The 13603-nt window shown below is 35.1% G+C and overlaps 1 long non-coding RNA gene across 1 annotated transcript; it reads left to right on the top strand.

Moving 5' to 3' along the window:
* The first annotated feature begins 11470 nt into the window (after positions 1-11470).
* Positions 11471-12974, top strand: LOC111610493. Its single transcript, XR_002753666.1, has 3 exons — positions 11471-12195; positions 12306-12410; positions 12507-12974. It is a non-coding gene; the product is annotated as an uncharacterized LOC111610493 (long non-coding RNA).
* The last annotated feature ends 629 nt before the right edge of the window (positions 12975-13603 follow it).

The following is a 13603-nucleotide window of genomic DNA, read 5'->3' as shown; positions in this document are numbered from 1 at the left end:
TTTCTTTTCTTTTTTTTGAAAGTGTCCATGTTGTTTTCTTCATTCTGACTGTGGTTATATTTGCACACATCTTTGTTTGCAGGGTCTTTAGCTTCACCTTTTGAACAGGAGATGGTGCATGATCCATATTCACACTTTGTTGGCTGGAGCAGGACTTGAAGAACTCTCACATATGATAAAATGTTAGTTGCACAGGTCCTTGCATCTACTTGGACTCTGAGACCATAAACTGCATGGTAGACTGCCCAGGCCACCTGACTGAAGCTGTCTGTGTTGTGCTTAGTTAGTTTGCAATAACTCAGGTATTTCAAACAGTGTTCTCTCGGTCTTCAGTATTCATGGATATGGTTACCACTTGATGCAGGGAATTCTTAGCTGATTTTGAGGGGAGGTCGATTCAGTTCACACTGGGGTTGTCACAATGCTAAAGTTTCATACAGATGTTAGGAAATACTCAATATGGAGGCAACTTTTTTTTTTAAAGAAGGCTTCTTTCTAGTTGAAAGCAAAAACTGTGATTAATTAAAATATGATTAAATTTGTTGCTTCCATAGTTTGGGCATAACCAATAAGTATTGAACAATTTAGCTTTGTTTAAAAAAATTATATATACAGTACAGACTAAAAGTTTGGACACACCTTTTAATTCAATGAGTTTCCTTTATTTTCATGACTATTGACATTGTAGATTCACACTGAAGGCATCAAAAGTATGAATAACACATGTGGAAATATGCACTAAACAAAAAAGTGTAAAACAATTGAAAATACCCCTTATATTCTAGTTTCTTCAAAGTAGCAACCTTTTGCTGTGATTACTGCTTTGCACACACTCTGCATTTTCTTGATGAGCTTCAAGAGGTAGTCACCTGAAATGGTTTTCACTTCATAGGTGTGCCCTGTGGGATTTCTTGCCTTATAAATAGTCATGAAAATAAAGAAAACCCATTGAATTAGAAGGTGTGTCCAAACTTTTGGTCTGTACTGTATATATATATATATATCTTTTGTCTTTTTGACATTTTGGACAAATGGGTCAATTTATATCGAGTTTGATTATTATTTTGACAACCCTAGTTCACAGTACTCTGGACTGAAACATTTCCTACACCACATTTTACAATCTTCAGTCATCTCAGAAATCTGTCTTACCTAAATGAAAGCAAAATCACATGGAATATTTTTAAACTCTTACCCATCTCTGCATCTAGATAGGCACACATTCACTTTTAAAGTATAATATTGTGCCACATTAGAATCAACTGTCTTTCATGTTCTGGACAAAATCAGCTCTTCTAAACAGATTGTTCTTCTATTTTAACTTTAGGTATGATTCCATTACATTTTATTTTTAAACTTACTTGGTCTTCATGGAAGTATTCACCTTCAATTTGCTTGAATTGGTTTGGGGCCACTTCAAAAATCATCCATGGTGCTCTACACAGTCAGTACAGAGGTGCATTATAGTGAACCTATACAGTTGAATAAATACATTGGTTAAATTAAATGAAATCATTCAAGTTGACTTCACCATTAATTTACAACAAATGCTATGTCTAGGGAGAAAAAAGGGTCAATTCATATCCAAGTCTAGTGAATTCAAGTCATTTCAAATTCAGTGCATTTCATTGCAAAACATTCATATACTAAGGTTTGAACTCAGTTTTACAATTTCCTGTGCATTTAACATACATTTATTACAAGATATCAGTAAAAAGTTGCAGGCAGCCCAGTCGATAACATCAAGTCATTGACATTGCAGACTGAGCTACAATGTGACCACAATAAAAATGAAATATTCCCTTTGAAATTGGTTTTAAAAAATTCAGCTTGGTTTAGTATGAGTGGCCACTTTCAAGGACTGACCAGGAGTTAAAAGTCAGGAAACAGGCACTGAAAACGGACGTCCCAGTCCAACAGTACAGTACGACGGGAAACAAAATCTATGACTTTAATAATAGCATTAGTTCAACCTGGAGTTGCAAAACTGTCTGAAACTTTAAATATTTCCAAAGTGAAGGCTAGTGCTCAATATGTCCTTCTGTGGCCAAAGCCTAAATGCGAGACAAACTTTTATCAAAACAGAGGCTTTGAGCCTAGTTTTGAAAGTAAATTAGGTTTTTGTCTCATGGACAATAACTGTAAGCCATTTCCATCCAAAAAAAGTCTGATAAATTAATCATTATTTTGTTAGCCAGGTTATCTGATAGAAAGGTATAAAACAACCAAATCTTCAATAATTCACCTTTGTTATTTAGAGAATTATATGTATTAAGAAGATTTTTAAATTCTGTTCTTAAACTTACAGGGAGCCAGTAAGGAGAAACTAAAATTGGATAAATGTATCATCTCTTTTACTTTTTGATCCAAGTAAAGACCTATTTTCATAGAGTTTTGTTTGTTTGTTTTTTGGCCTTTCTAATTTGTATTCCAACCTAGGCCTAGTTTTTCTGGACCACTTTGTACATTTAAAATTTTAACAATTTTGCACATGGACATGCAATATTTGTAAAATTGTTATCTTACAATCTTACTACAAATATTACTGCAGTATATTTGTAGTGAAGAGCACAAAGATGTGGTACTCCTAAACTTAACTTTTTGCGTATGTTAATTTTTGTATTAACATGAACAAGCTGAATTCTTTATTTTATTTTTTTATGGTTTTATTGGCTCTAGTGGCCTTTATTTGATAGTTAATTGACAGGAAAGTGGGTAATGAAAGAGGTTGAAGACGTGCGGCAAAGGTCGCCAGGCTGGGAATCGAACCTGCGACAGCCGCATCAAGGACTATGGCCTCCATATGTGGGTTGTGCGTAACTCCGGCTCCACCACAGCACATCCCCAAACAAACTGAATTCTGTTGGACAAATATGAACTAGTCAACACGTTTTTCAATTGGGCCTAATTAGAATCCCAGCCATCCATAATTGCATTTAAGGGCACAGATTTCTTTTAGTTTGGTTGATAAGGTTATTTTAATTAAAGTACATGACTCTTAGTATCTTCATTTTCACGATACAGATCAGTTTTTCAAGTTTTAAATACTCCCGATAATTTATGACAGTGAATGATGTTACTATGTCAGCAACAACTGATGCTGTCTTTATATTTCAGCAAGGGATAAAGGACAAAGGTCTCCCTTGCTTAGTTCTCTCCTCTCATGCCCTTGGTCTATCTGTTCATCAAGCACAACTATTTCAAAAACATCCTCACTCCATCAGATAGTTATTCTTGCTGGCTATTCCTGACATGTTCTCATTTCAGTACATGTGATTTAAATTTTTATTATCTTCCACAGGTAAGATATTGTCTATCCGTGGCCTCTTATAAGAATGACAGTTCAAACAAATCTAACTTTTAGCTGTATACTTTGAACTGATTGCAGTGAGCCTTACATTGCTCTGTGCTCTTTTATAACAAACCAACCAAATGTCAGTAACATTTAGCTTACCAAAACATTTCTCCAATACTACAATGATTCTAGGCTCTACAACTGCTCATAAATGTTTCAGTTGGATATCAACTTTATGCATCTCGGAAATTAAAGCTGTGTGTCTTTTGTGTGTGTGTGTGTGCGTGGGCGTGGGCGTGTGTGTGTGTGTTTTTATTGTGGCCGCCCATTGAAGCTTTTTGTATCGCAGTAACTGCACCATGCACGTTGTGTTAGAAATACTTGATTTATTTCTCAAGTAGACATCCACATGAGTACAAGATGGTTGTGTTGTAGTAACTCAGTCCTGCCAGTGTCTGCACCACATTTATACTGAAATATAAGCATTAGGTGTATAATCTGCTTAATTGCTTTTTTGGTTTTCTATTTAAGTTGTCATTGACTTAAGTTTTATAAAACATTATCTCTTATCCAGTTGGAGGAACAGTTTAACTTGTATGTAGCAATGTTATATAAATTTTTTGCTATCTGCACCATGTTTGGACTACACTAAACAATGTGACACAGTTTGTGTTATAGTTCTCCTGCCAAGTGTAAAGTTGAATTTGAGAAAGAACCAAACCCTCCTGTGTCTCATATCTTTTTGCAGATGCATCCATGTACTTTTATGTTTGGACTTTTTTTTTCAGCTACATGTTTTTAGATTTCTGAAATAATTTTATTCTGATGTCTTGACTAAGTTCAATTTTCTGTTTTATTGCAGTTTAAAAAAAACATAAATGTATTGACTATTGAAATAAATGACACAATATTTGCTAGGTTTGAAGTAATAACTTATTGTACAGAAGCATTTTTCCTCCCTTGTACTGAAAAATAAATTAAATGGGTGTACATTGTGTAGAAAAGCAAACAAAAAGCCATGAATATTGTGAAGCTTGTCATTTTGTTTTGTGATCACTGTGTATTATTGTGTAACAAATGTGCAAAACGTTAGGGATTTCATTTAACCCTCTCCACACCCCCACCCCCATCCACCCAACTCCACGTGGTCTTGCTAGATGCAATTGCTTGATTTTGTTTGTTTGTTTGGGGGGGGTTTTGTTGTTTTTTTTTTTTTTTTGACTAAAGTTTGCAGTAAAGTGTTTACTGATTCAGGTGAACAACATTTGCAGTCAATGACTGAGCTTTTGAAGCATTTAAACTTGATGTGTAAATTAAGGTGGGAATTGAAGTTTTTTTAATTCAATTGCTATTCTTGTTTGAACATGGTGTAAAGAAGCACTTATATATATGTTACAGTAGCTTATAATTTGTGAAAGTCCAGCCTACTCAGACAAGATGTGTTCATGCTAAATTATGGTGACCTGATCAATCTGAATCAGTGATCACTTTTTTGCCAATACCAGCATATAATAGTTGTGTTCCTGCACTCTTTGACTTTCTTGTATTGGTTATTGTTGCTTATGCTGGAAAAATACACACCGCAGAATCCAGTTCATCAAATAATTTTATTTGCATTGTGGTGATAATGTTGAAATCAACCAGAGACGAACTGAAAACATTTTTGTTTTGCTTACATCAATCCTGACCTTTTGCACATACTTGATATTTAACTATCTTCAAAGGTAAAAAATAATGCTGTTTGAATACTGCCAGTTGATTGACAATTATGCATTGATTGAAAAAAAAAAAGCTAATTTTGGAGGAATTAACTTTGTAATATTTATCTCTTGCAAGCTATGTTTAATAAAGGTTGAAACAATTTGCCTCAAAGTGTGATGTCATTACCTGAAGTAATCAAACTTTGTATTTTATCCAAATAAATCCAGGATGTATCCTCCTGGGTATGTCCCTGCCTGACAAGCAGGCTCTCCTTTGCCCAGTATTCTCTTTGAGAAAATTTGATCAATTGCATTTAGAGATCAGTTGACCAGATCTATAACTTGAAGATTCGGAGGATGTGCAAAAAAAGGCTCCAAAACAGCAGCACAAGAACAGCAAGCAGAGTGAAGGTGGGCAGAGAGGGAGCAGAGGAAAAGAAGTGTTGTTACATTAAGTAACATATTCCCATGTGAGATTTAGTATTTATATTTTACAATATATTGCAATAAAAACATAAACTACATACTTGTATATATTGACAAATACAAAAATGTATTGCAATGAAGACCAAAAAGCAGCACTATATTTTACATGTAATTTATATGCTACAAGATACTCCAATATTGAAACCAGATATTTGCATACACTGAATAAAAATATACATTTTTCTCACTTTCTGAAGTTAAATCAGACAGCTTTAATTTAGTCAGAATTACCAATATTTTTTTTTCTATTTGTAAATGTTTTTTACTTGTTTTTTTGTGTGTTGGCTAGTTTTGATGATGTCTAACTTTAGTGCATGTTGAAATATTAGATGGATCATGATTGTTTTGAGTAGGCCTCAACTTAGGTTAGATTTAGATTCATGATTTAATCAATACATAACTTAATCAGTAGAACATTTTTCTTAGATATAATGATAACGATTTAATTAAAATTAGTCCATGTAGTAGAGCTTTTATAGTAGATCACATTCTTAAGACTGTATAAGTCCTTTATTCCTCTGTGAGCTCTGTGCGGTAGGAACCAGTTTGAGGCACTTTGAAAGGATGAAAAACACAGATAGCTGATAAACTTCGGCCCGGCTTTCTTGAGTAGTTTCCGTTTGAAATGAACACATCTATTGTTCGTAGCCTGGGAAAGTGCGCAGGGAGGATGGTTTTGACAGCAGATAAACTCAGCCCTGACCTTGGAAACAGCACCCGCATGGTCTCTGGTGTACAGACAGCATGTAATGACATGGTGCTGTTTGTGCTCAGGGAGACCATCTCTGAAACAGTGCGTCAAAATGCATCAGACAGTAAAGAACCCGCCTTGATATAAAAGTAATTGAGCTAAAACAGCTAGTCAAATCACTGGGGTGGAACTGTCTTTTTTTCCTTCCATACATGGTGGTCTCCGGAGACGTGTCTTTGTATTTGGCATTTTTTCTAAGGTACGGTAATTTATGTTTCCTTTTTGGCTAGTTTTCTGATGACCATGTTGAGCTGTTGGTGTGACTTTATGCATTTGATTGTTGGAATAAATTCTGGTTGATTGTGAAGTTGAACAAAGACTGTTGTCTTTGTGGTTTCACTGTTACACATGACATTAACTGACCTGGGGGGAGATGAGATAACAACATTGTCCTTAAGTTATTTTGTAACCACTCTGGCTGTATGCTGAGAGTTATTGTTCATTTGGAATACCAATATGTGCCCAAGCTTTTACAGTGAGTATCTACAGTATTCAGACTCCTTTACGTTTTCACCTTTTGTTTCAATGCATTTGCTAAAATCAAATAAGTTCATATTATTTGAGATGGGATGAGATCTTCTGTCAAGATGTCATGCCTTCTTGACAGAAAAAAACAGAAATGTAGAAAGTTTTGAAAATGTATTACAAAAAGAAAAAAATAAATATCACATGGTCATAAATATTCAGACCCTTTGCTGTGACCATTACATTTAACTCACATGCTGTCCATTTCTTCTGACCCTCCTTGAGATGGTTCTACTTCTTCACTGGAGTCCAGCTGTGCTTAAACTGATTGGACTCGATTAGGAAAGGCACACACTTGTCTATATAAGAACTCAGCTCACAGTTCATGTCACCCTAGTGAAAAAAATATATGCTATAGTATATTTCAAATATACTTACGTTTGTGTAAGTACATGTTAAGTATACTAAGTATTAAGTGTACTACCTATAAATATATACGAAGTATACCAAAAGTATTCTTGTACCAATTTTGATATTACAACTTTAAACACACTTAAATATAATTGTGCCAAAATACACTTTTAAGAAATATATTAAATGAAAGTATATTTTTAATTCACTTTAAGTGAACAAAATATGTATTTGCTCAAGTGTACCAATGAATATGCTTTTAAAAATATTTTAAAATATATGCTCAAAATAGAATATTTAAAATTCACTCAATGCTTACTTTAAATTATTAATTTTAGTATGTTTTAAATTACATCTGAGTGTATACTATAGACTAATAAAGTATGCCTTTTTAAGTTCCTTAATAATCTTTTACTATTTTTGTTAAAATGGCAAAGAATGTAAAAAAAATAACTATCCTTATAGTGGCACTTGAAGTAATGTTGTTTAACAAAGTAAATAATATGTTCAAGCCTTAAAATATCAAACATTGACACTTTAGTGACATAGGTTCTACAACAGTGTTTCTCAATCATATTTGGGCCAGCATCCCTCTGTCCATTATCCAGGTCCCTCACCGCCCCCCATCAAAGAATTTGTAGGCTACTTCGCCTACTTTGTTTATACTTTGAATAGTATTGTATTATTAATATTACTATCACTATTGTTGATGTTTTGAGTTTTGTGGTTGTTTCTGTATTTATAATCAAAAATAATTTCCAAGAGAACAAAAAAGCCATGTGAATAGAAATTATTTTTACAGGCATCTACAAAAAATGCAATGGATATTCAACTTACAATTGGTAGGCCTATCAGCAGCCAATCAGAGAGGAAAACATATTCTTGTTCTGGGCCATTTTAGTTGTTAAATTTTTCACAACATAACCAGATAAAAGATGTACAACAGTGCCTGTTTAAAGTTTAAACTATTTGCAAAAAGACTTATTGTTTTATTGTTTCTGTGCAACATTAAAACATGGGTAGAACTGCAACTATATAATCATAACTCTTCTTCTCTTCAGTGTTTCTGTCAGTTTCTGGTGGTGCAGCTCTGTGCTGCATTCAGGAGAATGGGATAGCAGAGTATCATTCATAACATTTCACCCACACAGCATTTACTGTGCAAACCAGAGCTTTCATTGGAGAAACAAAAATTCCAGATCCTTTCAATGCCATACAAATATGGGACAGAAACATGAATTATTTAAACTTGACTATTGATTTATAGATTAATAATTTTACTGGACAGAAATTACAAAGACAAAAGTTGGCTCTTAATCAAATTCTAATGAGTCAGATTGAAAGTGTCATGGAGTCAATGAACAGCCTCATGATATTAACACTGTCATGAAAAATAATATTGAAGAAATATATATATCAAATCTAATTAAAAACATAAATAAGCGATAAGTTCCTTATTACTGTTATTGTCTGTAAAATAAATATTTCTTCTTAGTACTAGATGTGGTCTCAACAAACTCATGGCACTTTAAACATTTATTTTACCTTTTATTTTAAAACAATGACCGTTTATTCTTGCCATGTAGTCCTCTGTGTTAATTATTGCTCGAAAGGTCTTGCCATACCAGTTTATTTCTCTGTATTTACTTTAGATTCTTAGATTATTCTTGCATTTTGTTCTTCATTCGTTTCCATTTAGTTTTCTTTGATTACTATTATCCTCTCTTGGTTTATTGTTATGTCCGCTTTAGTTTCTTTCCTGTTGCTAGTTTTATTTTATCGTTTGTATTGTCGCTCACCACCAGTAATCTTCACTCATCACGCCATTCACCTGCTGCGCGGCTTAATCATGTGTTTCACCTAATTTGCCACTCATATTAATTTTTCACTGTCCACCGCCGGATTCTCTGATCCTGAGTCACATCTAGTTCGTTGCTCCGTTCTAGGTCCCGGTTCTCCTGTTTCAGAGTTTTTTGCGTGTAGTTTCTTTCTTTCTTTTTTTTACCCCCTAAAGTGCGGAGCGGTCGGGAAGCGTATCGATGGAGAAAAGCAGACTGACGTAAACCTTTTAAAACAACGGGAAAAATCCCGGTATTCTGAAGATTAAAATTCAAAATTGCTGTGGTACTACAGTTTCATACCGGATCACTTTTAGCACCAACGTTAACTATATAAAATGAACGCTATGGGTATCACCCATAGAGAGATTTCTTTATTTAAATTGGTTAATTTTTCTGAGGGAAAAATTAACCAATTGTGATTTTACTCTTTACATGTTTATAAGAGCGACATTCCGTTGTCCTTCCATGGCAGCGTGCAGCATCCAGAAGATCAATAAAACATTTTTAATATAAGTTGCTGCTTTGACATGACTACAGCACTGCCAAAACATAGGTACAAAACCCCTCAATGAAACATAAAATATTTTAAAATCAAACACCAGACAAGTGAATCACAGCACCGTCATCAGCCGATGTAAAGCTGAACTGACGCGGTGAAGCTGCCAGTAAGCAGGAGCGCGGAGCTGCGCCAATAAGCTAACAGAAACACTGAAGCGAAGAAGAGCTACCGTCGATACAGTTGCAGCCAAGCATGTTTTAATGTTACACAACACCGTTTTAACAAGTTGTTCAAAGTCTAAACTGGTATTGTTGTCCATATAAGGTGTAAACTAGTTTACCTTCGAGCAAACGCCCCCCAAAGGAATCTCAGCGCCCCCCCTTTTGTAAAAATATCCGCCAGCGCCCCCTGCCGTCCTCTGAACGCCCCCCGGGGGTCGGTACCCTCCCCCGTTGAGAAACGCTATTCTGCAACAAAAACAATTCTTGTCCTTAACACTAGCAGGTATCTTCAGTTTTACATCTTTCCGAATCATGTGATCTGTTGTTTTCAGTTTTTTAACAGAAAACGTCCGTGTTTTTTTTTTTTTTTAACTAAAACATTTACCCAATCAATTTTCAGATGTATGATCAGTTAGTGAACGGCATTGGCGCCAGTTCACACTCCAGACCAGATGGTGGCAGTAATGCGCACTTTCAGTTTTTTTAAAAAACACCAAGAACAGCCAAGAAGCCAGAGAAGATAACAGACGCCGTTCAAATTCGCCATTTGTACTCGCATAAAATTGCCTTAAAACTAGTGATGTTACGTGATGTGCCGAGGCTTCGAGGTGTGTGTCGAGTAATGGAGGGGGCGTTTCCGTAAAGCGCGTATCGAGGCTTGCTTCATTTAGGGGAGGAGCCGAAAACGATGACGTCCGAAGCCTCGCTGCCTGGCTGTACCACGTGACTGCTTCGGGAAGTGGCTCAGATGTTGGCGCGGGGTTTGACAGCTTTAGAAACCCCACAGGATCCATTCAAAATGTGGGTTGTTGTAGGCGAGTTGCGGTCAGTTGAGAGAGTGGATAGAGTTTTGATAGTTTGGATAGCAGAGTTTGGATAGTGGTTATTTAGTTTGAGACAGTTAGTTTGGAGTTTGGAGAGTTTAGTAGATAGATAGATAGATAGATAGATAGATAGATAGATAGATAGATAGATAGATAGATAGATAGATAGATAGATAGATAGATAGATAGATAGATAGATAGATAGATAGATAGATAGATAGATAGATAGATAGATAGATAGGAGATTTAGGAGCGCGAGGATAGGAGTAGGATGGAGCCAGCGAGAAAGAGGAGGATTTCCCCTATGTGGGAACATTTCGATTTGATAAGCCCTAACAAGGTAAGGTGAACTGAAAATTTGCAGATGTGTTATGTTTGCTTATGAGGAACTGTATTTTTCACTGTTTCTTATTTTCTGTAAAGGTGAGGTGTTTATTGTGCTCCAAGGAGTTGGGGTACAATAATAACACCTCATCCATGTAGTGTCAAAAAAGAGAAATCGTTTGAAACCAAAAATTGTGGAGAAATTGTTGTTTCTTAATAAAAATGCATGAAATCATCCAAGTTACACAAGCATTAGCCTATTCACTACCCCCTCCCTAGTTCCACAAGCACTTTCACTGTCCTCTGCCTGATTAAGCCCATGCCATTTTTCTAGAGTCACAGAAAAACTTTATTACACAACATGCCATATCACATGACACTACTATTTTGGGAATAATTACACACAGAGGATACATTCAAACAATATTTTATTATACACATATGTGTATACATAATTTATGTAGACAAATGATTTCGTCCTACACCTTTTGTGACGTCATTCCCAAGAGCCATAATAGACAAAAATTCAATGCATCACACGTGTTAAGATACAGCTGGCTGTGATTATACACCTGGCCAGTAGGTGGTTTCATGTGCACATGAAGCCTCAAGAAATGAACCCTTTCTCGAACCAGTTGGCTCAAGTGGTTCAATGCCTCATGAGGCTTCATCTCACCATCACTACTTAAAACTAAAGAGGGCCTTGATAATAGTTAGTAGTTTTGGTAAATTCAAGCGATGTCCTAGTTCGAGTAGGACGACAACACAACTGGACAAGACATTCAACTTCGTGTTATAACTGCATGGAGGCTTTGTTGCGATTTAAAATAGTTTGCTTCATAAACTTAACCTGGTTTTAATTAAGCTTAGTATTCCTAAGAGACTTTGATATTGTGTGGCTGTTGTTGTAACTCGTTCGTCATTGTTTTTATCTTCAACATATTTTTGCAGTCTAAGCAAATTTAAGATGAAAGAGGAAGCCAGGGATAAGGAATTAGAAAACCTAAAGACTTTCCTGTCTCAGAAGAGGCTCTGGCTCCACCAAATCACCAACCAGTTCTGAGGATGAACCTCCACATCGTCTTCATGATGGAAGGCTTTGTTTTTACTGAGCAGCTAGCTTTAACAGCAAAAACTGGTGAGTTTCCAACATTAACTGCTTAATAAACATGTTTTGATTTAAAAAAAATAATTGGACAGAATTTATTCCCCTTGTTAATCTACCATTTCTCTTTCATACATTTTATTCATTGTTATCTTTCAGGACCCTGTGATGGACTGATGACCTGTCCAGGGTGAACCCCGCCTCTCATCCGATGACAGCTGGAGATGGGCACCACCATCACCTTGTTCAGATCATGGATGGAAAGCTTTTAAGGTAGTTTGTCTCCCTTAAGTCCACACTTAAAACAGCTTCATAGTTATTGCCAACATCAACTGATTCTGCGATATTGCTGACTATTTTTTTATATTTCTAACATAAACAAGCAAAGAAGTCACACAGAAATGTGTTTTCACACCAGGCATCTGGTCCCAATCATCATCAGTTTTGATGATGTCACAAATAAAGCGAGTCCACAACATCCTAAAATTGTAAGTTGTACTTTTTCCTTTGCGGTTTTTCTGTATTTTTTAAAATACAAGTGCTTTCTCTGTTTAATTGCTCTATTGTTTTGTTCTTTTTTGTAGGTTTCTGTAAAGTGCAGTGGTCCAGTGAAATGGAATGTTCTGTTGTTGATCCTCACTATTCTTAGGAAGGAGAAATGTCTGTTTGTCTGGAGTAAAACTGGAATACTGTGACATTGTATTAAAACAATATTCTATCCTTGGTGAAATATTTTTCACGTTTCCTCTAAAGTGTACCTATGATTTTATTGTGCTAATTTTCATAAGCATGTTGTACTTTGAATGTATTAACAATTTGTACAATTCTGTGATAGTATATTGGCAATGTACTCTTGAAAAATGTGGGTAAGACTTTATTTGGCAGGGTGTGCATAAGACTGACATGATACTGTCATAAACATGACAGTTAGTATGTTCCTGTTAGGAACATACTAACAGGTGTTACACAATGTCATTCTGTAAATAATGACACTTAATGAGAAGTTGCTTTAAGAGTTGGATTAGAAGTCCACGAACAGCACCAACTTTGCATTATTTTGTAAATAATGACACTGTAATGCAAAATTGGCACTTTTGATGGACTTTTAATCTAACTTTTAAAGTAACTTCTAGTTAAAAGTGTCATTATTTACCAAATTGCACTTCATGACAACAGTCAGACTTTTCATGAAGACTCCTTCATGTTCATGTCAGTCATCAAATACGGTGTTACCAAAATGGTAATATATTGAAAGCACAAGGTAATTTGTTTCACCTGTAAAGTGTGTTGTAAATGATCCTTCTGTGTTCTGGTAGCTTGATATGTTTGCAGTACTGCAGTGTGTATGACGCATGTAATGTACAAAGTGGCAAAGCAGAATAATAAAACACACTAAGTAACTAAAAAGTGTACTTCATTAGCAATTATAATAAACCAAAAGTGTAATTGTAGCATACTGTAATCACACTACTAATATATAAAATATGTAATGCCAATATACTTAAAATGCATTTGAAGTATATTTTAAATGTAATTCAATCACAAAAATGGTACTTTAGCTATACTAATCAAGCATGTTTATATTACATAAAAAGTAATATATTTAAAGTATACTAAGTGTAACTTAAGTTGTTGCAAAAAAGCATGTGAAGGTACACTTTAAATTGTGCTTTAATACAAT

This window comes from Xiphophorus maculatus, chromosome 13 (assembly GCF_002775205.1).
Source record: "Xiphophorus maculatus strain JP 163 A chromosome 13, X_maculatus-5.0-male, whole genome shotgun sequence".
NCBI classification, from domain to species: Eukaryota; Metazoa; Chordata; class Actinopteri; order Cyprinodontiformes; family Poeciliidae; genus Xiphophorus; species Xiphophorus maculatus.
The sequence above is the reverse complement of the archived record's forward strand: the minus strand, read 5'-3'. Positions and strand labels throughout refer to the sequence as shown.